The sequence below is a fragment of the Temnothorax curvispinosus genome, unplaced genomic scaffold (assembly GCF_003070985.1).
Source record: "Temnothorax curvispinosus isolate PA1 unplaced genomic scaffold, ASM307098v1 QBEX01007734.1, whole genome shotgun sequence".
Classification (NCBI taxonomy): domain Eukaryota; kingdom Metazoa; phylum Arthropoda; class Insecta; order Hymenoptera; family Formicidae; genus Temnothorax; species Temnothorax curvispinosus.
This window is the reverse complement of record NW_020217514.1, coordinates 2,040,146-2,066,960: the sequence shown is the minus strand read 5'-3', so window position 1 is coordinate 2,066,960 and position 26,815 is coordinate 2,040,146. Positions and strand designations below refer to the sequence as shown.

General features: G+C 35.3%; 1 protein-coding gene and 1 long non-coding RNA gene across 2 annotated transcripts in view; one reads left to right on the top strand and one right to left on the bottom strand.

The window, feature by feature from the left end:
* Window positions 1-8,180, bottom strand: part of LOC112457317 (MOXD1 homolog 2) — a 253,527-nt gene extending 245,347 nt beyond the window's left edge. The window contains exons 1-3 of the mRNA XM_025020288.1: window positions 7,609-8,180; window positions 6,138-6,443; window positions 5,747-5,782 (exon numbers count right to left, since the gene is read on the bottom strand). The gene's annotated coding sequence lies outside the window, so the exon portion shown is untranslated. The remainder of the gene's footprint in view (window positions 1-5,746; window positions 5,783-6,137; window positions 6,444-7,608) is intronic.
* Window positions 8,181-10,742: 2,562 nt separating this feature from the next.
* LOC112457296 lies at window positions 10,743-17,035 on the top strand. Its single transcript, XR_003041086.1, has 3 exons — window positions 10,743-10,800; window positions 16,518-16,762; window positions 16,996-17,035. It is a non-coding gene; the product is annotated as an uncharacterized LOC112457296 (long non-coding RNA).
* The last annotated feature ends 9,780 nt before the right edge of the window (window positions 17,036-26,815 follow it).

Here is a 26,815-nt window from a genome sequence, read left to right as displayed (position 1 = left end):
ATGGTTGTATATCGCGTGTCGGGTCAAGTCTCATTGTCTTCCTGTCAGGACCGCGCAAATATTGCCACCATCTCCAGAACGACGACTATGGCCATATACCTATGCAAACAGCCGGATAATATGCGCGCGTGTACGTAGGGGTACGTAGGTAGGTAAGTGGAGGGTCCGTATTTCTGACAAAGCTTTCCGTGTGCGTCACTCCTTTGACACGAGCGCGCTGGCGGTCGTATAAAGGATGACAAATCTCGCGCGAGGGATTTTCACGATCCCCGACGGACGGTCTCGTTTCCGTGAGAGACTCGATAATCTCTCACCCCTCCCCTCCCCGAAAGCTCTCCCTCTGTTTCGGTGAAACACGTTGTCGTTCGTAGAAAATTCCGTCTCGCCTGCATGTTTGATAAGACGTCTCTCAGCTGGCGCCGCAGCAGATTCGACAGCCACGTACTGCTCTGCGTTAGGTAATTTCTGATGGAATTTCTGTCACAGAAGGTCTGATCGAAGACTATGATCGGCAGAATTAAGACGAGGCAATTTGGCTACCAACACGATTTTCATGCAGAAAAAAAAAGTAAAAAAAGAAGAAATTAATTTGAATCTAGTATTCTCAAAAATCAAAATAGATTTTCTTAACTATATATTTGACTTAAAAAAAATAAAGAAAATAAATTGAGGCAAAAAATTTGAGGCAAAATGTGTCGTATTTTGAGTGTGTGGTCCGACATGTCAAAATGATGGATTACTTAACATGATTCTCGCTATTTTTACGGACCACTAAGCTCGGACCGATCCTTGATGTGACAGAAGGTTGATTTCCAAGGTTTTAATTTAGGCATTAGGAAAGTAGAAAGTATACGGAAACCTCTGACATTGCAGATTACTAAAAGCTCATTATTCATTTTTAAATAAATTAAAGAAAAATATTAATTTTTTGGTATAAGACTAATGTGTGTGTATATGCTCTAACGTATTATTATTTCAATCGTACATAATAATACATTTTATATTCCTCTGTGACGAGTTTTATAGCAGAACTTACATTTTTTAACGTAAGCTTACTTTCTATCATTTTACAAATATCAGATAATTAAAAATTTCTCTCTTTTTCTCTCTCTCTCTCTCTCTCTATCTATCTATCTATCTATCTATCTATCTATCTATCTATCTCCTTTATCTATATAAAAATAGCGCTTTATCAAACAAATCTATATATAAATTTTGCTTCATCAAACAAAAAAGACACACAGACAAATAATATACTTTCATAAATAGATTAATAAAATATTAATTTCAATAGAAGAAGTTAACAAATCCTTGACAATCTCAGTATTTTTATTTTCTGTTTTTAACTAAATGCGATGTTAGAAGTTAAAGATATAATTTATTTCCGACATTTAAATTGGCATGTCTATCGTTTAAGATCTATCTTGGAAACACGAAACATTCAATAACAGACCTAGCATTGCGTGATTTTAGTTCAAAATCCATTTAGACGATTTCAAGATGATTAGCTTGTCAGTTCAGATAATTATCTCTTCACAATATACGTAGAAATGATTTACTTACATGTCAAATTCCACGCGTTTGTGCGTTAAATCGTGCGAATATCTTTTCAAATACTACCTTCTGTAAAACCTTTTCCAATTAAGTTTTTTTTCGATCGCGTTCGCATCTGACACATCCCCCTATTAATTACCTCGACCGTTTCTGAGAAACTATTTGAACCATCCGTTACACAAAACTCCTATTTCTATATTTAAAATCTACCCGAAGGATATAAAAAAATATACGAAAAATATTTCTTCGTACCTCAAACATATACGTGCAAAAAGGCTCAAAAAACTTCAGAATGATAATTACATTTGCGATAAATACACACTTTTTTAATTCTCACACTTTAACTCTAATTTCAAATTACGAAGTTATTAATTATGTGATATAATATGTTTAATGTCTCTCACATTACTGATTTTCCAATCGTAAAAATATTTTTTTCTTTACTTTCATCGGAAATAAATTATTCTTTCAATAATTATGTATAGTAATAAAATCGCAATCGCGTTAATTAAATTTATATTGATTGGATACATACAGCTTCGTAAAATGTTCGCTAATTTTTCTTAAAAGTTCGCAAAAGAGAACTCTGATAAAAAGCAATCTCTATTCAGGCCGCAAAAGCAATCCGAAAACGAATTTACTATTAAACACGCGATTACGCGAAATAATGACATATTAATGGGCACTTTGTGAGGCATAAAGGTGCTGATTATTTATTGAAAGCTCCGTCGTGTTTCGACGAGCCAATAGTTCGCTCTCTTAGAAATTTCCATTAACCTTATGCCGCGGCCGGGTGTTGCCGGAAAACGTCGGAATTGTTACAAAGAGCGACCTATCGCGCCAGCTGGTCCAGCTAGCAGGAGGCATGAATTAACTCCTAGGAACCAAACCAACCATTCGCCGCAGGTATACATGACCACGTTCAGTGATGTAGCTACAGTGTGTGTATCCGCTCACTTTACTAAAACGTTTGTATATAGTTGCGATAGGATAACAAAAGCAACCAAACCAAATAATTTCGAGGCACGATAGCCCGAGTTCGAGCGCTCGATCCCTTTCCAAGTTCTTATCCATTGATCCTCCGTACCTGACGAGACTTTCAACCCACTATTATATTTTACGATAGAATAAGACTTCAGGAAAACTCCATTAACCATTAGTAACAGATTGTTCGCTTTCACATTGTTAGGCAATAAAAGGTATGCGTTTCATTAATTAAAAATGATATTATGATAATTTAATTAACTCGTACTCATTACAGTCAAACTTGAATTCTGATTCTGATTAGAAGAAATTTAAATTCTATGACAATTCGTTATTAATCACTTCAAGTGATACTATCCTGTCCAAATTTATTCGCTATCACTATCCGTCATCGTATATACCATGACTCAATATTCCTGGAAAACGGCAGTATGATAGGACATCCTGTTACGTCATTCCAACCCACCGACTTAGGCCACGTGAATTATGGCCAACCATTCGCCGCGATAAACCATCCGAATTTACGAGCATTGATTCTTACTGTCTGACTAGTTTGCCGACCACACTCCGAGATGGTTCTTTGAGTTCAACGAAGCACTGGTAACGCGAATAAAATGAATTACGAGCTTTCTAAGAACGTTAGGGGATTTTAGATAAATCCTTTAAACGTTTGTAAGTCCTCATAACGTACATGCGTCAGAAAGAGATTTTATTACCAAAAAGCTTTAAAATTCACGAATATATAAATATATTGAAAGTTGTAAAACCTCTTAATAATATTTTTTTAATTCTTATATTATGACCACATTTTTATAAAAATGAAATTCATATAACGAGTTAATACTACAATGTAAAGGCATTTAACAGGAATTATATATAATTTTAGCACAAATTAAATCCTAGATTTAAAATTGTTATTAAATATTCTTTTTCGAGAAATAAATAATTCATGCACAAACAAATTTCCAAAATATTATAAATCACTTAAATTGGTAATAATTAAGATAATTAAAATAAGATTGCATGAATCTTGTATCAAATTATTCTCAACATTATCATGAATATAAAATAGAATATCTATTTGATATAATAATTAAAGTAATTAAATTAAGACTTCGTGCATTTTGTATCAAATTATTCTCATTATTATCATGAATATAAAGTAGAATACCTATATTTGATATATAATGTATAGGTATACATAATACATATTGAGAAATGCGATGAATGAATAAATAGTATTATAGTATGTATTTTAAAGTTTCACATTATATTAGCACAATTTTCATTTTATTAGTCTTTACTACCAGTATGCTCGTTTTAACTTATCTTATATCAGTAATGTAATAAATATTTTATTGCAATTGTAATTTCGTGCATCGTCTTGAGAAGCACCAATCACGTTGCGGAAATGACTCCTACCTCGTAACAAATACTTCAATTTCAAAGTACACGAATCCCCATATACATCGCCAGGGTTACGATCGCGAAATTGAGATTACAAATGCACGGGGAGATATTACGACGATGTCACAGAGCCCGTTTCGGCGTGCAGTCGTAACGCGGATAATAGCTTGAAAGCCGAATTAACGTCACGCGCGTAACCCGCAACGCGGAATCGTGGGCTGAAATATTCTTACCGTCTCCCTAGAGTAATCCGACCGCCATCTCTTTCCCGTTTTCTCGGTTCATCTCGCCGCTGATAAGGCGCCAGCGGAATTGAAAGATCAAAGGATTACCGTTATTGCTTTGTCCTGCCCACAATTCGCGTTTTTCACGAGTGCGAAATTAACTCCTTTTTCCTCGAATTAAAGTTTGTACGTTCAAGCGCATATCTGTATATATCTGAATGTTCCGTAAATTTATAGCATATCGATATCAAATTATTGCATTGGTTTTATTAAGCTGAGAAGTTTGTCGATAAAGTAATTTCAGAATAATAGTTTTATGTAATCATCTACCTGTTTTGCTTCCTCATAGAGGAAGCTTTGTTTTATATTCTCTTCATACCTTATAATTACAGTTGCAGAGACATAATAACATTTATATACGTGAAATATTTGTTAAGTATAAAATCAAGAAGACTTAATATTTTTTTACGCATGTTGTCTCCAAAACGATGGAAGGCTAATCCGCGGCTGGAATTTATGAATTTCAAGGGATAAGTGGTATCACGTCGTATCGATTTCTCGTTATCCCGGTGCTCGATTATTCGAAACGCGGACCGTACCGAAAATAGGACCCGATAATACGAGCCTGCGGCACCCTTCGTAAAAATTTTATGTATCTCGTAATCGCGACGGGCCAAATATAATAATAATATCTATCTCCATATAGAGTAGGTTTTAATAAATTTATAATTTTAACTTATAAATAATTTCGTAAAAAATTGAGTAAAAATATAATTATAATTACAACATTATTTCGAGAGACTGCTATTTCAATGCAACTGTCATAATGGCAGCTAGCTATATTAAGCTATCTAAGCCAAATCATCAAAACACAATAAATTATATATGGAATTAATTTGTTAATTATTTGCTATTTTTTGCTTTTAAAAGTAATTTTTTTAGCATATCAGAATGTTCCTTAAATTATTTGCTCTCAAGACGTCCGGGTCCCGAATTTTTTGCTCGCAAAATAAATTTAAAAAATTTACCAAGTTATAGTATTTTACCAAGTTACTATAACTTAGTAAATTTTTTGAACTTATTTTGCGAGCAAAAAATTCGGGACCTGGATATCTTGAGCAAATAATTTAAGGAACTTCTAATGCTAATAATGCGAAAAACTAAATTCTTTAATGCGCTTTACTCTTGACCGCCGCATTTTGTTTTTGATATCTTAAAAACTGGAACAAAAAAATTACTTTTGAAAGCAAAAAATAGCAAAAAAAAGTAGCAAATAATTTTGGTATTATTAATCCTTCGCTTTAACTTATATGCATTTTTTTACAATGGCGTGATAGCTTAATCTTAAGCTATCTAGCCCTTCGTAACTTTTTAACAGTTGGAGTAAAAAAATTACTTTTAAAAGTAAAAAATAACAAATAATTAGCTAATTAATTCCATGCATAATTTAGTGTGTTCTAATAATTTGGCTTAGACAGCTTAATATACCTCGTAATGGCATATATTGATCGATATATGCGAAACTCCAGTCAATATTTACATATTTACAAACTGTACAAATACGAGAAATGACTTACCCACAGCACTGCCAAGCAACACAGTCACAAATGTTTCTGTAAAGAACCATATTTTGTTTTATTTATATTTTACGAAAACCAAAGAGTTTAGTTTAAATATGGCATAAAACACGATTCACTTTATGTTATTCTTAAATAACTTATAAAGTTTATTGAATACAAATCAAAGGAGAAAAAGATAAGTTAAGAAAATTTTAATCGGTCGAAAAACGATCTTCATCATATTAAACTAAAATTAAAACGCTTATATAATTCGGCCGAAGCGCGATACTCTCCAAATTCAATCATTATATACAGCGTATCATATAGTATTAATAAATGATAAATAAGTATTATATATAATAAGTAATAAAATATTTTAATTAAAAAAATATTGAATAAAGTTACTCACCAGCCGTTGCGTGTAGAGAGATAATCCTCCTTGCTGATTATGTCATTGCCGTATAAAACATTCAGTCACTCACAGATACAAAAGTATATATATCACTGCACGTCTCATTACGATCGTATTAACTGACATTGTACGATGCTCCGATACACGCATAATTTAACACGCGACGGCGACGCATGAAAAACGGATACGATTACGATACGCACGAATACGCACACGCATTTTATCACGTCGTCACTGATCGCATATCGCAATTCAGATTAATTACAACCGTACATGTCTGTTACGCGTTACGATAACAGCTCTCTTCGAAAATAAGAATACGATTTTAGCCCGCCAATGAACTTCTCATTACGTATACCCGTGCTTATAGATATACCTCAAAATGTTAAAATTTGCCAGTGTAAAATTGTAATTTGAATACTAAATAATTAACTCCCGCAAATGTTTCACGAAATTAATTATAATTCCGCGCTTCTATTCTGAACAACTACATGTTGTAATTGCTAGCAATGATCGCGGCTAATTTAGAAAATGATCGCGATTACTGCCAGTTGTCACTGTACGTTTTGATTAATTCATGCACATAATAATAATAATTTTATAAACGTAACGACTACAATAAACACTACATTAACTACAACAATGTTCCATTTCTAATTTGCAATAACTGATTTATAATAATTAATCTGACAATTACAAGCAGTGATCCTGGCTAACGAAGAATATATCATAATCACTATTTCGTATTTTGGTTAAATTATGCGCAATCTTTTGAACAGTTACAGTACTATAACTTTAGCCATTTTCCGTTTATAATCTACAATAATTAATTTATAATAATTGATCCGACAACTACAAGCAGCGATCCTGGCTAATGAAGAACATATCGTGATCACTTTTTATTTCGATTAAATCAACCTCTATAAAAACATTAAAAACATATATAACAATCACAATATTAATTACAGCTATTTCTCATTTCCAATCTATAATGACTGATTTAAAATAATTAATCAATTACAAATAATTACAAACAATTACAAATAATGATCTTGACCAATAAAGATATCATGATCACTATATCAACTGCTTCATATTTCGATCAACCACCTCTTATAAACATTACAATCACGATATCAACCACAAAAATATTCTAGTTTCTAACGTACAATATTTAAAATCCACTACTATTATAATAACTACAAGCACGGCTAATACGGAATAAGATGATCGCGATCGTTGCCAGAAATATATAGAAAACTGTTATTTATTACTTTTGAACGCACACACAAAAACCAATTACTAAATATATGTATATCAGTCAATTATAACATGTGCAAATATTATCTATATATATTTTAATTAGCACGCACATGCCCATAATTAATTCGTGAAATAATTTATCGTACAATTGACAAATAATACGATTAACCGCGTTTACTTGAAGTTCGCACACCGTCTAACAAACCTTTCGTCGGCAGATTGCCCATACGGCACGGTAGACAGCAGAGCCTCGAATAGCGCAAGAGGAGCTCCGTATTGCTCCGTATTATATCGCTGCTCCGTATTGCTCAAAGCGGCGTAAATTCATTGGCCGGCCAAGATCCACCCTCGCGATTCTCAATTCTCAAACGAGCCGATTTCGAAATGAAACACAGACATGGACGAATTCCACCGCACGTACCACCTAACCAAGAACGTCCCGCGCGAACCTCATCTCGCGAGATAGCGTCTCGTTATTAACCCGCACGCCGCGATGCACGCTGACCGTGCGGCACTGGGTTCGGCACTCCCCGGTATACTTCCTCGTGCGCGAAACTCACTTTGGGACGAGTAAAACGCGCGCCGGCAATCTCCGTGCCGGCAATTCTCGCGACGCGACGCAATTTACTCAACTATCGCACGGAGTACGGAGTCGTGGAGCGACGAGAGATTCCGCCGCGCCGTCCGCGGTAGGGTACGCGAAGGCAACTTCACGTCGTACGCGATGAACGGACGGACGGACGAATAATGCGTTCCATTGCGCGACCATCGACCGCGAATCCAGTCAATTGCTATCGCGTACGTCTTGATTAACGCGTCGCCCGAAATATTTCGGCACTCGCGACGACTTTTCGCACACGACGCTTCGTCTTGACCGAACGAGAGCAGAGAGACGCGAGACGCGAGTTGCCTCGAAAGACGTTGACACGGTGTCTCGCGCTCGCGATCGACCGACGTGAAATATAAATCACCTAGATGTCGCAATCATGAAATCATGATTCGTCGCGCGATCCACGATCACACTCGAGTATCATGAAAATGGGGCTGATATCGAAGTTACGTTTTTGACTGGATTTGTATAGAATTAATATTAGATATTAATACTTCTCTCGACTCTGAGGATATAATTATTATAAAATCTCGAACAGAATATTGAGAATATATATAATTAAAATGAACACTTTTAAATTTGACAGAAATACAATAGATTTTTATCGCCTTAAATAAATCACGCGATTTTAATACTTATATGTTCTACGGAGTAGCCAAGTTAATTTGAAATTTTCGCGATTTTAATTCAAACAAATCAGAGAAAATCGTAGCTAGATAACTGTTGTAAGAAATCATCATTCTCTTCCATAAATATTTTCCACGATCTTTGAAATCATTTCCGACATATGTACATACGTAACCGTCGCAGATCTAACACGGAATACAGATTTTACACAGTTTTGTTCTAATGCGAGGCGAAAGCTGGTGTAGGAACAATCTCGAGCGTTACCGAAGAGTGAGGACGAGAACATACTCACGGTTTCGCGGCTGATTATGTTCTGCGTAGTGCGTAGTGCGTAGCGCGCGCGACGCTTCCCCTCCCCCTCCCCAGCCGCGTTACGTAGGGGAGGCAAAAAAACGTATAAATTCCTAGCCAGCGAGTTGTTTACATCAATCGCGCGGCCCGCGTCGCGTCATACCTGACAAAAAACATCGCTTCCCTCGACTTACGGCGGAGCCGACTTGTTCATTGCAGTTTTCTACTCCGTACCCTCGATATCGCACACGGGATCGGGCGCTCTTCGTCTGTGTCACGAATCTCGTCGTACATAGAGGGTGTCAACGAACAGGTGTATAAGCGTTATCCGCGATTCTCTCGACCAATCAGAAGCCGGCATACGTCTATCCCGTCTCTCCGTGAAATTTCGATCTCCTCTATTTTTCTTGCCCGCTGCAGCATTTCGATCTTCGATTCGCGATATGAAATATTCCGATAATTAAGTGGCACATATACATAATATACATATATTAAATTCTTATAAAGATATTTATCGTCCTACTTTTACAAATCATTTTTTCTCAGATTTGTACGCGAGTTACTTATCATCTCGACAAAATCCGGAATAAGTCTCAACGACAGTTGTGACATAATTAGCGTTCGTGCAATGGAATTGACGTACGTACATAATGTGTACAACGCGCAAATGAGCTTAATTAATGTTTCGTGCACGGCACACATCCGCCAGGGTTGTTTTTACGGTAATTTCAACCCGTGTTTGCCGAAAATCACGCGCATCGTGAGTTTCGACGAGATCATCGTACGCCAATTATAACGTGAAATGATTAGCTGTATTTCTCCGCGATACTCAAATCGCGATTTGCCGCGCAATCACGTCGCGTCGGGCTACCTCGTACTCGTAACGATTCGGATGCTTCCGTCGTTGCTTCGGTTACTTCCGAGTTGCGCTCGAGAAACGTCCAGGAACTCAGGAACGCCGGATCGCATTTTCCGCCGTCGAAAGCGAGCTTCATGAGCGTCATACAATCATCGGAGATGACAAACGCGTTGATTTGGGCTTGGGCGTTGAGAGACACACGGTGAAACGATTACAAGTAAGAATTTACGCCGCGCAGTAAAGAAACGTTCGTTCATGCCTCGGCGTGAAGTTATTCGCGGGGACGACGCGGCGGGCGTCACGGAATTTTACTCGTTCGCAGCAAAAGTCAGTTGAAGGATTAAATCGAAAGTATCGGATCGAATCTATATCCGTCTTTTATCCGTCCGAAAGAATATCGCCGGCGCGGCACAGGAATCGGAAAGCATTTAGCGTGTTCGACAAATCGCGCGATCGCAATTAGATGTCTTAAGCCTATTCTACAATGGATGCCATTGACACTTCTGATTAGCTGTCGCGACAACGTTGCGACTAGCGTTTTGCGTTCATTGTAGAATAGGCTTTACGGAACGCACGGCGAAATCGAGCTTTCCCAGGGATTTCGCATTGGCAAATGGCGGACAACGCTGCGCAGGCTGCGCTGCATCGCTGCATTACGCTGCGTGTAATTAATCATAGTTTTACGATTAGAATTAGAATTAATTAGAAATTAGAAGTAGAAAATTACGATTAGAAATAGAATTGAAAATCATCTTCCAGTCGATTCGTATCAGTGAATGAAACAACGCCCGCCGAATGGAAGCGAATCAGGAAAGGAACGAAATTCGGCGACGATGAATTGATTGGCAAGAAGGATATATAATAGTGATGCAGGTGAGTATCTATTTTTACGTTCCGCGATCTTCGTTGCGCAGCACAAAGAGAGAGAAAAATAACACTGAATACATTGTTTTAGGACTAATCGGCGGGAGTGTGTCAGTGTTGCGACAGCAAGCGGTGATACGATACCGGTGAGTAAATCCCGCTAACAGAAATTTAACCCTTAAATGCGCAGCTTTGCATATATGCAAAGCGACTTTTCGATGCTCCATGTAATCTCTCTTATCTTATGAAGAGGAACTGAAAACACGCACCTGTAAAGGATCTTTTTTGGCCCTTCTTTCCCTTCTGGAAGATCCAGAAGGTCGTCATTTGTTTTAAAGATACTCAGATCAGAATTCTGTAAAAAAAATTACGCATTTAAGGGTTAAGAAATAAAAAATCTCGAAAAGCGTAGTGTTAATTTCATGTGGATTAATACGATTTCACGTTCTTTAAAAAACATGTTATTACATATTTTTTCTTTTTGCATTAAAAATTTATGAACTTGTCAGAAATTTCTATTTTCAAAACAACCGAGAGCAATAGATTCATTTTTATATAATAGAAAGTCGAATAAATGATATATCTGACGCTAATTCTTATTTTTTATTACTAAAACATGTTGAAAACACGCTCATTTGTATATAATGTAATTTCGTTCATAGAAAATTAAGGAAAATATGTTACGTTAATAATAAATGTAACGATAAGTTATTCTTTAAATAATGAACCTGTAATAAGGATTAAGGATTGATTGCACTAATTTAACTGTAAATCTGTAAAAAGGCAACAATAATTATTTCAAATTAATTGGTAGATAATCAAATTATATTTTAATGCATTATTCATAGAAATAACAATGCATAAGTTGCTTAACAATGTAAGCAAAGAACAAAATAAATTATGTTTTAGTTTAACACGTAAGTTTGAGAGAAAATACGAGAAAAGTCTCTAGAGACAAATTACACAAAAATGCATTAATTGTATAAAATGACTTTACTGCTTTAGATCTTATCACAACGATTACATTAAATGAGAGAAAGTTTAGAGTATTAAATCCACGTGTACACAATGTCGATGCAACGAAATAAAGCAACGAGTCTCAAAGAATCAATCAAAGTCGTTGGTACAATTGGATCTGAGACAGTCCGTGAAAACAGTCCCGTTTCGAGGAGCGATTATCCGCGTATCTTCGATCTAATCCGTTTCGCGAGTCTCTGCATTTCGTATCTCGCGTGTGAATATCGCGGACATTCGCCACGTGTCACGTAATACTCTAACAAAGGAAAAAAGAGACAGAAAGAGAGTATATAACGCGCGGTCTTCATTATGTTGCATGGTCGCCGGGTATTTCCTATTTTAACGATCAAGTATATCGCGTCCGGCGGCGGCGGCGCGGGCGGTTCAACGAACCCGCGACATAAAATCCATTTGCGCCTCGAAGAAGAAAGGAAAAAAAAATAATATAGGAAAAAATGAGAATAGGTGAAACATGCGGCAGTGTGATAACCGCGACATAATACGTGCGTGCGTGCGTGCGTGCATGCATGCATGCATGCGGCAAGAGTTACGTCGCATATCTCTCGTGAGGGTCACGTCGCCACCCGGTCGTATCTCCGTTTACGATGCGAGTGCATCTTTGAAGAGCGTGCGATGGACAACGGGGCTGCCAAATGTTGCTTTATGAGTTTTCTCCGACAGAACGAGACATATACTCGTAAGCCGTCGATAAAATTTAGATGCTAAGCGCATAAAAATTTCCGTCTGCAAAACTCATAACATTTCACGTTGACATACGGAATATCCCGATATGCAAAAAGGTACGCTGACGTTATGACGCATTGCCATGATTTAAATAAATAAATTATTTATGTATTACCGTTAAGTATTATTAAAATGCTGGTAATTTAACATGTACACACTCCCGATGCACGATACCGAGAAGTATTTTATCGTAATTAGTAATATCAATATAATAAAAATGCGTATTTCTGAAGAGAACAGTGAATTATAATTGTGAAATCTAGAGTTTATATAATTATTCGAATTAATTAACATATAATTAAACATATAAATGCAATTATATAATAATTAAAATTAATTAAAGTTTATTAAATCACAGATTTTAATTTTATGATTATTAAATCGTACTAATTGCACTATTTATTCATATAAGCGGATACGTAATCCAATCAATATATAAGTATATCGAGAAAATTTAAATGATACGCACATAGATACATAAATATATGTATATACATATATAGATACGTAGTTATGCCATAAATTCTGTTGCTAAGAAAAATGGATTTATTTCATAACACTAAAGTAAAACAATATAAAAAAAATAAAATAGCAAAAAACGTAATGGATCTAGTTTTTATATTTGTTTTTAAGCAAAGATACATTAATATCTCTTTATTAATTAATGACCAAAACAGTTATTTTTTAAATATTATATTTCTCGATATATATTGAAGTACGAAATTAAATATCTACATTTTTACAGCATAGTCATATTTCTCAGACTCGTTATGAAGAATAAAATCCAATTCCTAATAATATCATTAAAATCTTAGCAGGGGTCAATGGTAATTTATAACGTGCCGGCATCTTCTATGCATGCACGATAATTAAATTCTAACGAACCCTTTCATACTTAACGTATTCATACGAACATCGCGCATCGTGCCTAGTAAAAAAAAATCTTAATTCTTTTCTCATACGCAATATTAGTCATCGTTAGTGTTTACTTCACATTCTCTTAGGTGTATAAATCAGAACACCCACGAAGAATCCTAGCAGGATCGTTAATCGATAAACGTTGCGTCACATTTTGTCACGAAAATACATCTGTTACACGCAATTAGTTAAGGCCACGAGAAAGAAGAAGCGCGAAATTGCAATGCAAGACTCATGTTATTCGGTGTGTTCCGTGACGCAGTTCCAAATGGTTTTTCATGTGCGAAGGTGTCGGCTCAAGAAATATGCGCGAGGAAATGTTCGGGGCCTTTCTATAAAACGGACCTATTGTCGCGGGTGGGGCCCTTAAAACCAATTTTATCGGCATTGTGCGTAAATATTGAATCATTGATGCGACTTCCTTTTTCCCCTCCCGACGTTTAACGGCTTTTAAAGCCGAAAATTCGAACGTGCGTATAAAGACAAAATTCGACTGTCGAAACCATCATTTTTCATTTTCCCCTCATCTTTTCACGCGATCGATTCTCGCGCCACAATCAAGTCCACCCAGAGTTCTTCAGTAGAGCCATGACTCGCTGTAAAATTGATACGCTCGATCAGGTGCGATCGTCATCTGAGAAAGTAAGTGGACAATGAAGCGTGCAATCTCGTGTTTAACGCAAAACTTTTGGCATTATGGGAATGTTACACTGATTAATTTACAATTAATAAACTGAAACTAATAATTTTACCTTAATTAACCGAAGTTGACTATTTAAATTGTTTATTTATACAATAATTTAAAAATGAAGTTTTATTAAAAATGAAATTAATTAAATGTATAAATCGGAGGAAAAGCTAACAAGAGCATAAATAAAGACCTTTAATTTTTTTTAGCGAGCCACATAATTAAAAGTTTTATATTATAGATTTATATGCAAATTCTAATAAAATATAAGCACAGATTAATAAAATATTGTATACATTAATAAATAATTTGTATATTTAAACAAATGTCGTATTACATAAAATATGCATAATCATAGCATAAAATTCCTATCCTATTAGACGTTTCCGTGTAAGTACCTATTCTAATTGTACTATACATCGGAATGCTAAATTTCGTTGGATTGATATCGTAGAACAAGCCGTTTGGTGCGATCGCTTTCATTGGTATCATCGATCGATCAGCGATCGATATATAATTCCCAAATGCCGGCATCGGCTTCTCTGCTGGAATTCACGAGCCATTCGTAGGCGTCTAGGAGCAACGGGAGAATTTCCGTGTATTTCGGCGACGATCGACATACGTCGCACGTGACGCTCACTGTCGACGATTCCTACCATTCCTGATGACGTATGCATGAAATTGCAGTTCGGTTTATCGCGCAGTTTCGTCGAAAATACAGATTGCAATTCGTCGCAGTGGCGAATTTAAACTTGAGCTCAGAGTAAAAGCTTCGTTACATCAGCTCTAGCTTGTTCAGTATAGTCAGTTTTTATTTATTAATAAGCTCACCTGCAATTTATATTAACAATTATTAATAATATTTTACATTTTTTTTATAGACATTTATAATCGTTGTTCAATATTTTAATAACATATTCTGGAAATTAATTAGAGTTGAAATTAAAATATAAAAATGTCGAAATTGTAACAGTTTCCGAATTGTTAGCGATCGAAATTGATCAGTTAATGTTTAACAAGCTAATCGCTAATAACTTTTAATTATTACATGCAAGTTATTTAGTATTTTCGTTAAATGAAAATTTGAATTATTGATTATTGGATCTCAAATAAATCAATATTAAATTTTAACTTGAAAAATAAATTTTTTTCCTATGTGATAAAAAAATAGAAACTATAATTTATTGTTATTATCTTTTTAAATCTCTTTGTCCTAAAAAGAGTGAAAAACAAATGTGCAATTTTTTCAACGATTTAATTTAATTTGCTCGATTTATTAAAATTACAGAATTGTTTTTCGCTGAAAACAAAATTTTAGCACGAAACGATAGTAATAAATTAGTTCGCGCAAGTACCTTTCCCATCAAAGTGAGATATATTTTATTCTTCAAATATACACCAAATTTAATATGCGATAATAATTTATTTATCAAAATTAATTAGGAATGCAAAAAATACAAAGAGTATTTAATGTTTATTTTGTAATACGTTAAATATTTCGTGCATTAGCACCTGTTTTCATACACAACATCATACCGTGTACGTCACGATTTGTGTACCCAAAATCATCGCATTATCATTCTTGCAGCTAAATTCGAGCAGAAAGGTAGTGATGCGGGCCACTGTGACGTTATTAATCTTCGAAATGCGATCGCGAAAAATGCTAGGAAAATTTCAAATACTATCGTTTCTCACGATTATTACACTTTATGATTGCTAGCTCGCGTTAGCAATTAACTCGCCGCGCTTCGTAGATTGAGACAAGTATTTATTGAAATAGTTTATCATGTGTGATTTATTTGTCTAAAGTAAAAATTGAAATAATAAGGAATCTAAGTGTAAATCTTTCTTCGTAATATATTTAGTGTATAACGATTGCTCTCTTTAAATTGTTCGCTAACCTAAACATAATTAATCGATTATGTTCAGATTGAGAGATATGGAATGTACAAATCGCTGGATTGAATGATTAAAGTGACGGAGAATATTAACTGTAACAATCGTTTTAATTAATAATTCAGATATTCAGCGCGCATTGATTTTATATTAAACTACGTCGTGATGACGAACTCACTAGCACAAGCGCGGCGTTTGTTACTTATGCCGTAAAGCGTATTTGTGTACATAAGGTCTACACGCTATCGTGTAGACAAGGCAGACCGTTCTATCATTCATACAAGACTTGGCCAGGTAGGCAGCGACACGAACTGCTCCGTGTACCATCGCGTTATTATCTTTCAAAAAGCGTAACAAGTACCAAGCGCGACCATTTCCTTAACTATTAACAATCCGCTCGGTCAATTAATTATCGCACGGTTTGTATCATATTGAGGCCGTTTATTGAAGCAGATACTTTGCGTGTTTTGCTCGTTTAAAATAAAAATCGAAACGGGATAGACAGAAGAATTGGCTTATTGCAATGTTTATAAAGTGATAATAGCTCTTGATGCTTGGATTTGAATTTATCTTATATCGTGATTTGTCTTTTTTTCGCAGTGATTTCTCTACAATCTGCAAATACGAAGATACCTGAATCGGTGGACTGAAGGATCCGAACAAAGTAAGAAAAACGGTGATACGCGGTTCATTAGTAGTAATTTAAATATTTATATCGGGAGTGCCGTATAAGATATCAGTATATCACGCGATCGTAATTAGCCATATTTTCGCGAGTGTAACGAAAAAACCTGAGAGGAGGAGGAGGTCTGGGAGACATCAGGCAACGGCGGAGCAACTGTAAGGTAATTTATTTTTCATATATTGTTTGTTATTTCCAGTATTATTTATGTTTATTGTATACCGTTAGTTTGAATCGTTTATTTGGATTATTTAAATAATAATTAAAGCTTCTTTAAAAATTACTTGCAATAGGTATCCATTTAAAAAATGAAAAAATTTAACGCGTGCGCAATAATTTTTCTGAAATATAATTTATTTGGACATTGTAATAATTTGGATATATTTTATTTTACAGATCAACGTAGTTCACAACTCCGCTGTTGCGCATCGGTGTCGGTGAGTGTTAAATTATTTTTTAATTTATTATATATCGAGTGCTTGCAAATCTACAATTGATCACACGTCCACGTTCGATACGTGAAAGTAACTTGCATGCTAAATTTACAAGAAACATGAATGCGACTTCGACGGTGTTTTTGATTATTTATACGACCTACATTTTATTCACACGCTCGTCCAAGCTTCCGTCGCGTACAATGGAAGGATACGAAGGATAGTCGCGCGATCAGTTAAAAATGCAGCGTTTGCCGTCACGTAGCGTCGATACGGCTTCTTCCATTTTCACTGTATCTAGCAAACATAAATAATGAAACTATAATCGTGACGATTGTTATCCGCGCATGAAATACCTTACACGATATTTATCGTTAATGAGTCCGTTGAAAGAGCATGTTGAACGATATGCGTGACTGTGCAAAAATCCTGTTGAATTAATATTTTAATTCTAATTATAGTAACGCTTATGGATAATTTTATTGCATACGATTTTTTATTCTCGTATAAATTCTGTCAAAAACTCTGTAGATAAAGGTTATATTAATTATTTTTAATTATTAATATTGCGTTAATTTATATGCTCTTCGTTCAACATATAATTTTCCGGTATATCATATTATATTCAACATAATAATTTTGCAACAGATATACTCTGATTTTGTTTTAATTTTTTTATTTTGAAATGTAACGGATAGATATGTATATGTAGATATATATCAAACATATTGCAATGTATCATACAATGGAAACGTATATCGAAGAATATCATATATTGAAAACATATTGGAGAGATTAATCAAATTTTGATGGCTATAAAAAATACATTAGCCAAGAGATATCTCATTATAAATTTCGCCGTGACAATTACATGCATTTTATCATGCAATCTTGTGCATTAATTAATTTCAACTTTCAATTGCTAACGTTTGTAAGATATTTCCGAAGATCTTATCACGGTTCTTTGAACTCTTATGAGATCCTAACAACTCACTTACGTTCTGAAAGATCATTGACGATGTAGTGTTGATAAATTTAACGGAATTTAAAGTCGCATTAAAGGGGAAAAGAATCCGCCGCGTCACCGCGCTCAACGATCTCATCACGAGGGGATACCGCCGATTCCTCATCGACTTTATGAGACTCTGTCGCGGGAATGAATCGCTGTCGGTCGTGCTAATGACGATTTTGTCCCTGCAAGTGTGCCGTAAGAGAGACTACTCCGCGTTCACGCATGTATTATTCGCTTACGGTCTCCTCGTGCTCACGAAATCGGAGTCGTGTCGCCACGGGGAATCACGTAACGCCGCAGGTGTGCCAAACATTTTTCAGGCAACGTGAATATCCGTCGGCTCAAAGTTATATGAAATTTCCCGCAGTGAAGCCCGCTCGCCTCTTGTAAATTTTTTTTTCTTTTGCCGTGTAGAAACATTAAAGTTGGAATCGATATGACATTTCTATAATATGCTTTACTATACATATATTGAACAAATTATTGATGAGAAATTAAAACACTCATTAAAACATAAAACAAGTTGTTTGTATAAATAAGAGCCAGAAAAATTCATTATTTTATATCTAGAGAAATATTGCAGTAAATTTGAAAATATATAATTATTATGCTTTATTTATAATAATCTTCGTGAAACAAGAATATCTGCAAAAAATTCTTTTTTATTTCTGAAAAGTTTTCTTTTCTGCCGCTATATGTGCTTCTTTTGAAACAAATAATAAGTTTGTTTGTTTTTATTTTATTAACACATTATAATTATTCTCTGATTATTATTTTATGTATTATTATTTTTTATTTAATTTTGAAATAAAAAATAATGATTTTATTTCAATTTTACTATATTGTGAAAATAATAGATTCTGAATGTCTTGAATGTCTTGTTTCTTTTGCAAGTCGCAGTTAGAAACAACGGAAGTGTCTTTATTGAGTAATAAGAAAGATGTATCGCCATCGCGAAACATAATCGTCGATATTCCAGTAACGTGGTTCAAACAGCGAAATTTCTCAATGCCGGAAAAGCGAGACACGTACATGTTCAAATTTATGTCGGTTAGTCGCGAATGCACGTCCGTGAAGTATTCCGTCTAATGACGCTTTATGCGGACACGCGGACATAATTCACTGTGTGGGTTCTCCCTGCCGCGGGGGATCGCACACAACTGCTGATGTAGCAAATATTTTCTAAAATACGTGAGCGCCATGTAATTCGAAATTACACGAGTTCTCTCTTACTATGGTACCATGTCCACACATTATTTCATATCTGTCTCCTTTTATTCACGACAAACGTTATTTAAATTCGAATCGAGAACAATTGTATGATAATGAAATCATATTAATTAATCTTTATCGATTATGAGGACTATTATAAAGAACTATTTTTGCGGTATTCTTGTTTGCGCAGAAAAATTATTCTTTGAAAAAATGAAGCATTTGTTTATTATGTGTTGTAATACCATGCTGTATTGGCAGCAACGCAAACCTGGATTTAATTAATTCTTCTCCTCTTTTTTAATTAATTATATAGACATATTTTTAATCTGCAGTAGAGTTATTTATTCTCTATAAGCAAGTTTGTTTGTGACATCTTTTATGATATTGAAATTTAATATCGAACATAATTTCATACCACTTATTCTATTTATGTATAATTATTACCTCGAGTAAGAAGCATTTTGAAAAATTAAGTGAATCAAATTATAATTTATATGCAAAAATTGTTTCGAGTAATTTATTAGAAATAAAGCATTTAATTTAATCTCCAACAAAAAGTTATTAATATCAAAAAGAAAAAGTTTGCTAAGATAGATTTTCATAATTTAAATTTAAAGAATGAAAGGTAGGAATATTATACATGTGTGTTACACAAATACATCAATTTGTATAAATATAAACTCGGTGTCTCGTCAGAATATCGCTCACACTTCTCAACACAAACATATCACATGCCCCGTTGTGTTTATCATGATCATAAGATCAGCTGCCGAGCGATGGATCAGTCACGAGAATGATGTAACGGTGCAGGTGTTCCAAATATTTTTTCAGGAAGCCCTAGCACCTAAATTATCTGAGGAAGTTCTTACAGAGGGTCTGACCACGTGAATCCTATTTCACATACCCCCGTTCGTCTTTAGTAGGAATCGCGCAGAAACTTCCCCATTGCGCGACTCTGATCGTCGCGACAATACTGCAGGGGATGCATTCTCGTGCGACGAGCTTCCAATATTTTTGTAATAATGTCCAAGCCACGGGGATGGGAAGACGGGTAGGAGAAAATGGGGAGGAGAACGACGGTGACAGGAGCAACAAGGGATATGTCTCAATGTTTGGCTTGATCCTTCAGCTGTCGCCATTGTCGGCATGAAATTGACAATGGCACGGTTCAAATGACGTTCTTAGCGAGTATACCTGCAGCGTGCGGGCAATCCCACATCGCGGAGGTCCTATTTCGAAACGATTCGGGGATACTTTTCGGGGACACTTAAGATCATCGCAGCAACCGAACAGTTTGCTCTTTTGTGGCTCCGTTTACGAGCCTCAGCTCGCTTATAGACCTACAAAGATCCCCAAAAGATGGATGCTTTCCCGTTTTCACCGAAGCCCAAATGTCATTCCGGTCGAAGAAAGTTTTGTACGATCATTGTGCCATGATTTTACGGGCGAATTAAGTATTGGTAAATTTAGCGTATTAAAGTGACATGAAAATTACTGAAGTGGTACGACAGATAGATTTTAAAATACAAATAAAAGACAAAAATAGAAATAAAAGATCTCTGACCTGTGAAATTGGTATTCCAATTTAATTTCACATTATATAGCGATAAATAACAAATGTTATTCGTGTGATTAAAATACTTAATATTTTACAACGAATTGAGATAGAGAATAGAGAGAAAGTTTTTGCAGTAAAAACGTATTTTTTAAATAAAACTTACCACATGTCTAAATTTTTTAATACCATATAAGAGGAAAAAATGTTTTAACACATCTTGCATTTTATTCTAAAAAATGTTACAATCTATATATATTATATATATTTGTTAACTCATGTAAAGTCATTATGCTCGCTAAAATAACCATTCTTATCCAAGTTATCGTTTTTACCCACACGAAATAGTCTGCGCTATTCTGTTTGAGTCATCGATGCTATATATATCATTACGTCGTCAAAAGATAGTATTTTCCGTAATGACATGATTGTGCTGTTTAAAAGGCGAACCTCTTTAATTCCTTGGCGTTATTTCTTAAATCTTCAGCCCCGCGGGCACGAAATGAAAGGGTACCGGATTCGCCCACACATATATCAATCCTAGGAATCTCCGCGAGATATTTCGGCGGTGTGCCGAGCAACGGCCTAAATTACACGGTTTACACAATTGCCTAAACGGATAGAAACCAAGTGTTACAGTGCCTGTCTGTCAAATCTAACGACACGCTGTAATTATTCGATAATCTCCGCCTTGCCTTAGCTAACTGACGTTCGAAAGGACAGTTATTCAACCGAGGAAATAGTCCATCAAAATAATTCGAATTAATTTGTAAAACGATTATTAACATTGTTGTCTCGGACTCGTCAACGGCACGCGGCTTCCGTTTCTCATGAAATGCCTTCGGTATATAATTAAGAAACGGTAAAACATACATATCGTGGCAAATTCGAGCCGGCAGGAAGCGCATCTTTTATGTGTTTTGACATCGAGTCCGGAAAGGAGAGCGCGAAAGAGGACGGTCTTACTATTTCTCTCTCTTCGCGTTTCATAAATCTTTCGGCCAGGGTGGCCGAAGCGGCGGCACGTTTGGCATCGAGTTTCTTGTCACGTGTCACACATATTTTATTGCCACGTTTGAAAAATCTCGAAAAAAATGGGAGCAGCTGTTTGTTGGATATATACGCCGAAAGGGTGCGAGGGACGCGACCGTTTTGTATTTTTGCTACGTATTTTGCTCGACGATCTTTTAATAGTAACGCTTTGATTACAAATTGATAGCGAACGAAGCGACTGGCCAAATGCGAAAATCGTACGAGTTGCTGCTGAATACTTTATGATGTTATAGCGCGCTATGGGTATTCACGCGGCGCGGCCAATTTCGCAGCATATCTGATAAATATTTCCTTTTGACGGGAAGCAGTAGTTATTTATTTTAATCAAACGATCGTCGACGGGACAATAACTTCGCAATTGCCTTCAAACCGTTGTATATAGCAGATTTGCACTTTTACAAAATTGCACGCGAAATTTACATTACACTTCGCAAATTATTCAGCGTAGCTTGCAAAATAAAGCGTCATTGTGCGCGATAATCTTTTCAAGCTCCATTTGCAAAGTATTGTCATTGGCTGACAAATTTTTCAAAATTCATCAATTAGATCGATATTAAATAGCTATTTTCTCATAAAGGTGACAAAGCTATTTTTTAAAAGTTATTACCTTTTTTTGTCTCAATAATTGATAATAACTTATCTTTCTTGTAAATTCTTTATATTCCAAAATTTTAACGTTTCTGCACTATATTTTAGTAACTTTCTCTATATATTTATTTTTAAAAATTTATTACAAACCGAGATAATTTCGGCAGCAATGTTTTGCATATTACGCCATGTTAAAATTAAAAGGGACGCATATGAAAAATAGAGGTATCCTGTCGAAGTTACGAATTACGCCAAATTCCGAGTAGGAAGATGGGAAACAAAATAATTGAAATTCCGCGCAGCTTGTTTTCGCTTTCTATAGGAAGGATATTTTATCATCTCTCAGCAGGGTGAGGGGAGTTGCATGCCGTTATATTAATATTATCAAATGAGAAAGCTTAGAATAAGTTTAGTAAATTGAAAGTCTTTTGAAAAAATTCACATTACTCATGGCTCTTCTCATCTCATCTATGTCAATAATTTTAGGTGAAAAAGACTGATATCGTTTCGAATCATCAAAGTTAATCAAACATGTCATATTTGTTCATGTAACATTTCCTCCTTCTTTTACTCAGAAAATGATATTATATATCTTTTCATTTCAATTAATGTAACTGATTTTTCTCTTGTATCAAACAACTCAACTTTTGCTTTCGAGAAACTTACGTAATGCCGTTAAATATAATTTATATACCTTACCGATTTAATTAATTTAACAGTTTAAATTATAACATTTGTTTTTAAATAAGTTATACTATCTTGTTCATTGTTCTTGATGCCATCTTTTAAGTAATTAATATTGAATTTCGCTACTTCTAGCCCTGCCTGAATGGCAATTTTCGAAATTAATTTTAATCTAAATATAACACGTATAAATTCTATATCACGTTTATTATGTATTGTAGTTTATATAGAACTTTAGTTGGTTTCTTTAAAATATTCATCGAACAGAAATATGCCGGCGTACGAGAGAATCTCTCATCTATAAATAATATTCACTATGTCGCGTATACCGTGTGGCTAACAAAATTCCGTTCGATGTAGGCGCGTATATCCGGCATAACGCGCGTGAAACAGCGTCACGCTCGTACGCGCCGGAATCTCCCGATTAAATTTGCGAGGATTAAGAGAAGGGGTTTCAACGCAGACGAATCTTTTTTCCAGCTAAGCTCTGCGTGTGCCACCCTTCCGTACTCGAGTGCCTCATAGCTTTCCGCCATGAGCGACAACACACTCGTCATTTACAAAAGCTGCTTGGGCGAGGCTCTCTCTCTCGACTCTCCTCTCCGCTCTTCGGTATATGTCCGACTCTCCCTTCTATCAGAATAAATCCACATCACTTTTTTTAAGGGTCGTCCTCCTGTAGGGATAACCCCCCCCTCTCTCTCTCTCTCTTTTTCTTCCTCTCTTTCTCTCTATCTTTCTCTGTCGCTCCTCTGACCGGTGTAATCCGTCGGCGTGTTGCGCCTCGGTGCGCATTTCCGGGAGAAAACGAATGCGCGCCGTGGTCCTATGATTAACTTCTATTCACCGATGGCTTAACCGACCGCGGATTTCAAAGGACACATTGGAACAATCTCTCTCCCTATGCCTTTCCCGTCCCATCCAATTTGCGAACGCCTCGCGATTCCAAGATGCAATTGATATAGGTACCCTATATGCGGCTATATTTTCTTCGTAATCCGATGCGGCAGGGTGATCCTGCCGAACGATGTGGGGTTGATCTAATTTGATGCATTGAATTAGCGCGATTGGCTTAGCGTGGTCGATATTTGCACTTGACTGATTAGCTACTGTGCTTGCATTAAATGTGAGCATTGTTTCTTATTCGCGTCTGCGTTTCTTATTGATTAATCAGCAGATGGGTTATTCTTGATCTCCAGAATATTTTTTTTTGTTATTATTACACTTTCATTGTAACGTTTAAAAGAAAGAAATAAGTTAAACAAATTATAAGAATATAAATAGTTGAAATTATATTTTTGTACATTATAAATATCTTTCTCCCTGTCTCTCTCTCTCTCTCTTTTTTTCTTTCTTTCTTTCTGTGTACACGTATACATATCATCATTTGTGCAAAAAATATAAATGAACGAACTAAACTTGTCATTCGCGAGGTACACATTTCTTTCAAACGAATTCAATAATCTTGTCCTACTTTTGAAAACAATCGTGAAACTTTCTGAGATGAAGTTGCAATGCAGTATAGTATATGCAATATTTACTCTCCTTGTTCTCGAAATTTGTCGCTTCGAGAAGGGTTTTAATTTCTGGAAGCGCGTAGTCAGGTATATAGCGCATAGTGCATAGCAAATGGTGCACTATTGAAATGTTCCCCCGATGATAATGCAAACACTACAATCTTCCAAACCGTTATTGCTGCACGCGGAATTGCGAATGCGTCGTTGCACCTGAACTCTACTCTAAAAAACACTTTCTGGTGTAATTCTCACGAGAAACGCATATTAGTGAATACAAAAGATAGCAGTTTATTAAATAAAAAAAGATAATTATACAGTATACTTTACATTATATAAACTATAAAAATAAATAAATAATAACAAAAATAAATGTAACTATATTAATGATATGAATTTGATTTAATCGGAGAAAAGAGAGAAAAATGTATGTGTATATTTTTTATAGTTGATATGAAGGGATATGCATATAAATATATACAAACATGTTTTATTACATTTATTTTATAATCGGAAACAATTAAACGTTCAAATAAATTATGTATTATTTATTATACATTTTGTGATATACATAAGCATTATATTTTGTAATAGTAATTACTGCAGTTTAAATGCTTTGATTCAGGATATAAAGAAGCATGCCTGCAAACAATGCATTAGCACGAGAACATGCCTTCCAAATGTATTACATTTCAATTATAATTATAATTATAATTATATATAGTATTATAAACAAATTCTACACGTACCAAAACGTGTAAACTTAGTACATTATATACGCACATCAAGCGTATACTATATGCAAGAAAATATTAAATGTAATTTCATTATTAAACGGAAAATGAGCAATTTTCAAACAATAGAATATCAATAGAAATGCTATTCTTGTTTTTATAAAAATTTTTCTAATAATTTTACTGTGATTGATACTTAAAATTTTGCGTAGCATAAGGACAATTTCATAAAACTAATCTCCACAAATTATAAGAAAAAATACAGCACGATATATTGTTTTATGTCTCTTTAATTTTTCAAGTAACTTTGTCTACGCTATATATCTATATTCATATAGACATAGCTATTGATTTATTGCTGGCGATAAACGCGCGGAGATTCGTGAGATATCCGTTCACGCAAATAACTGTCAGGGCACTTTCGAAAGCAAACGATCGCGCCGCGAATGTGTGCACGTCCAGTTCAACTAAAATGCTTGGAGACTCTCCCGTTTAGAAACGACTCTATCGTACCTGATTGCACAAAGTTTCTTAATGAGTGCTTAATTAATCGGACAACTTGCATACATCGCAATGTCTACTAAGCTCCAATATGGTTCTTGTCAAAGAGGCAATCAGCGACACTATTGACACAAACTCGTCTAGGTTTGATAGACTATAAAGCACGTATGTTCTGAAAGTATTACTATGTAATATCTTTCGCAATCGTGTAAGGAAAATATTTTAGTGGAAATAAACTTAACACGCGATTTGCGAGATCTTGTAGAGAAACTCTATAGTCATGCAATGTACGACCTGATAATAAATTTATAAGATTAACTTAACTTAAATTACAAAGTTGTAACAAGAAAAGCTTGATAAGATTTGTGAATGAATGTCTCTTGTACTTGTCCTTTCAGAAAAGTATCTATAATACTAGTATCTATAAAATTTTGTATCTATAATACAGCACGATACATTTTTTCTAATTTATTTCAAATGACATTAAATATCTGTTTCGCTCAAAGGCCTCAAAGGCATTCAAATATACCAGATATACACGCAGCAGAGCAGCGTGTAAATTTATCTCGCAAATAGCTTGCGCCGCAAGACATCTTCGCAATCCGTCGTAATGCCGCGACATCGTTATGCCTATTCGGATTTCTAAAGCTTGGTACACGCGATTCCAGCAGTTCCCGCGGGAATTCCGTAGTTCGATAATAATGTTTGACAGGTAATCCGAATGCAATCTGTAATGAGAGCCCATACCCACGGAACGCGTATTTCTTCATTAACTCACCTTACATTGCGACATTCCGTTTCACGTTGTGCATAAGCTGACGTCCTTAACGGAGCTCGATCTCATTTCACATTGTCGTCTCGTCGCACGTCCGCCCATGTTCCTACCTTAATAGGTAGGTACCGAAGTGTTTGGCCGAGCAAACGAG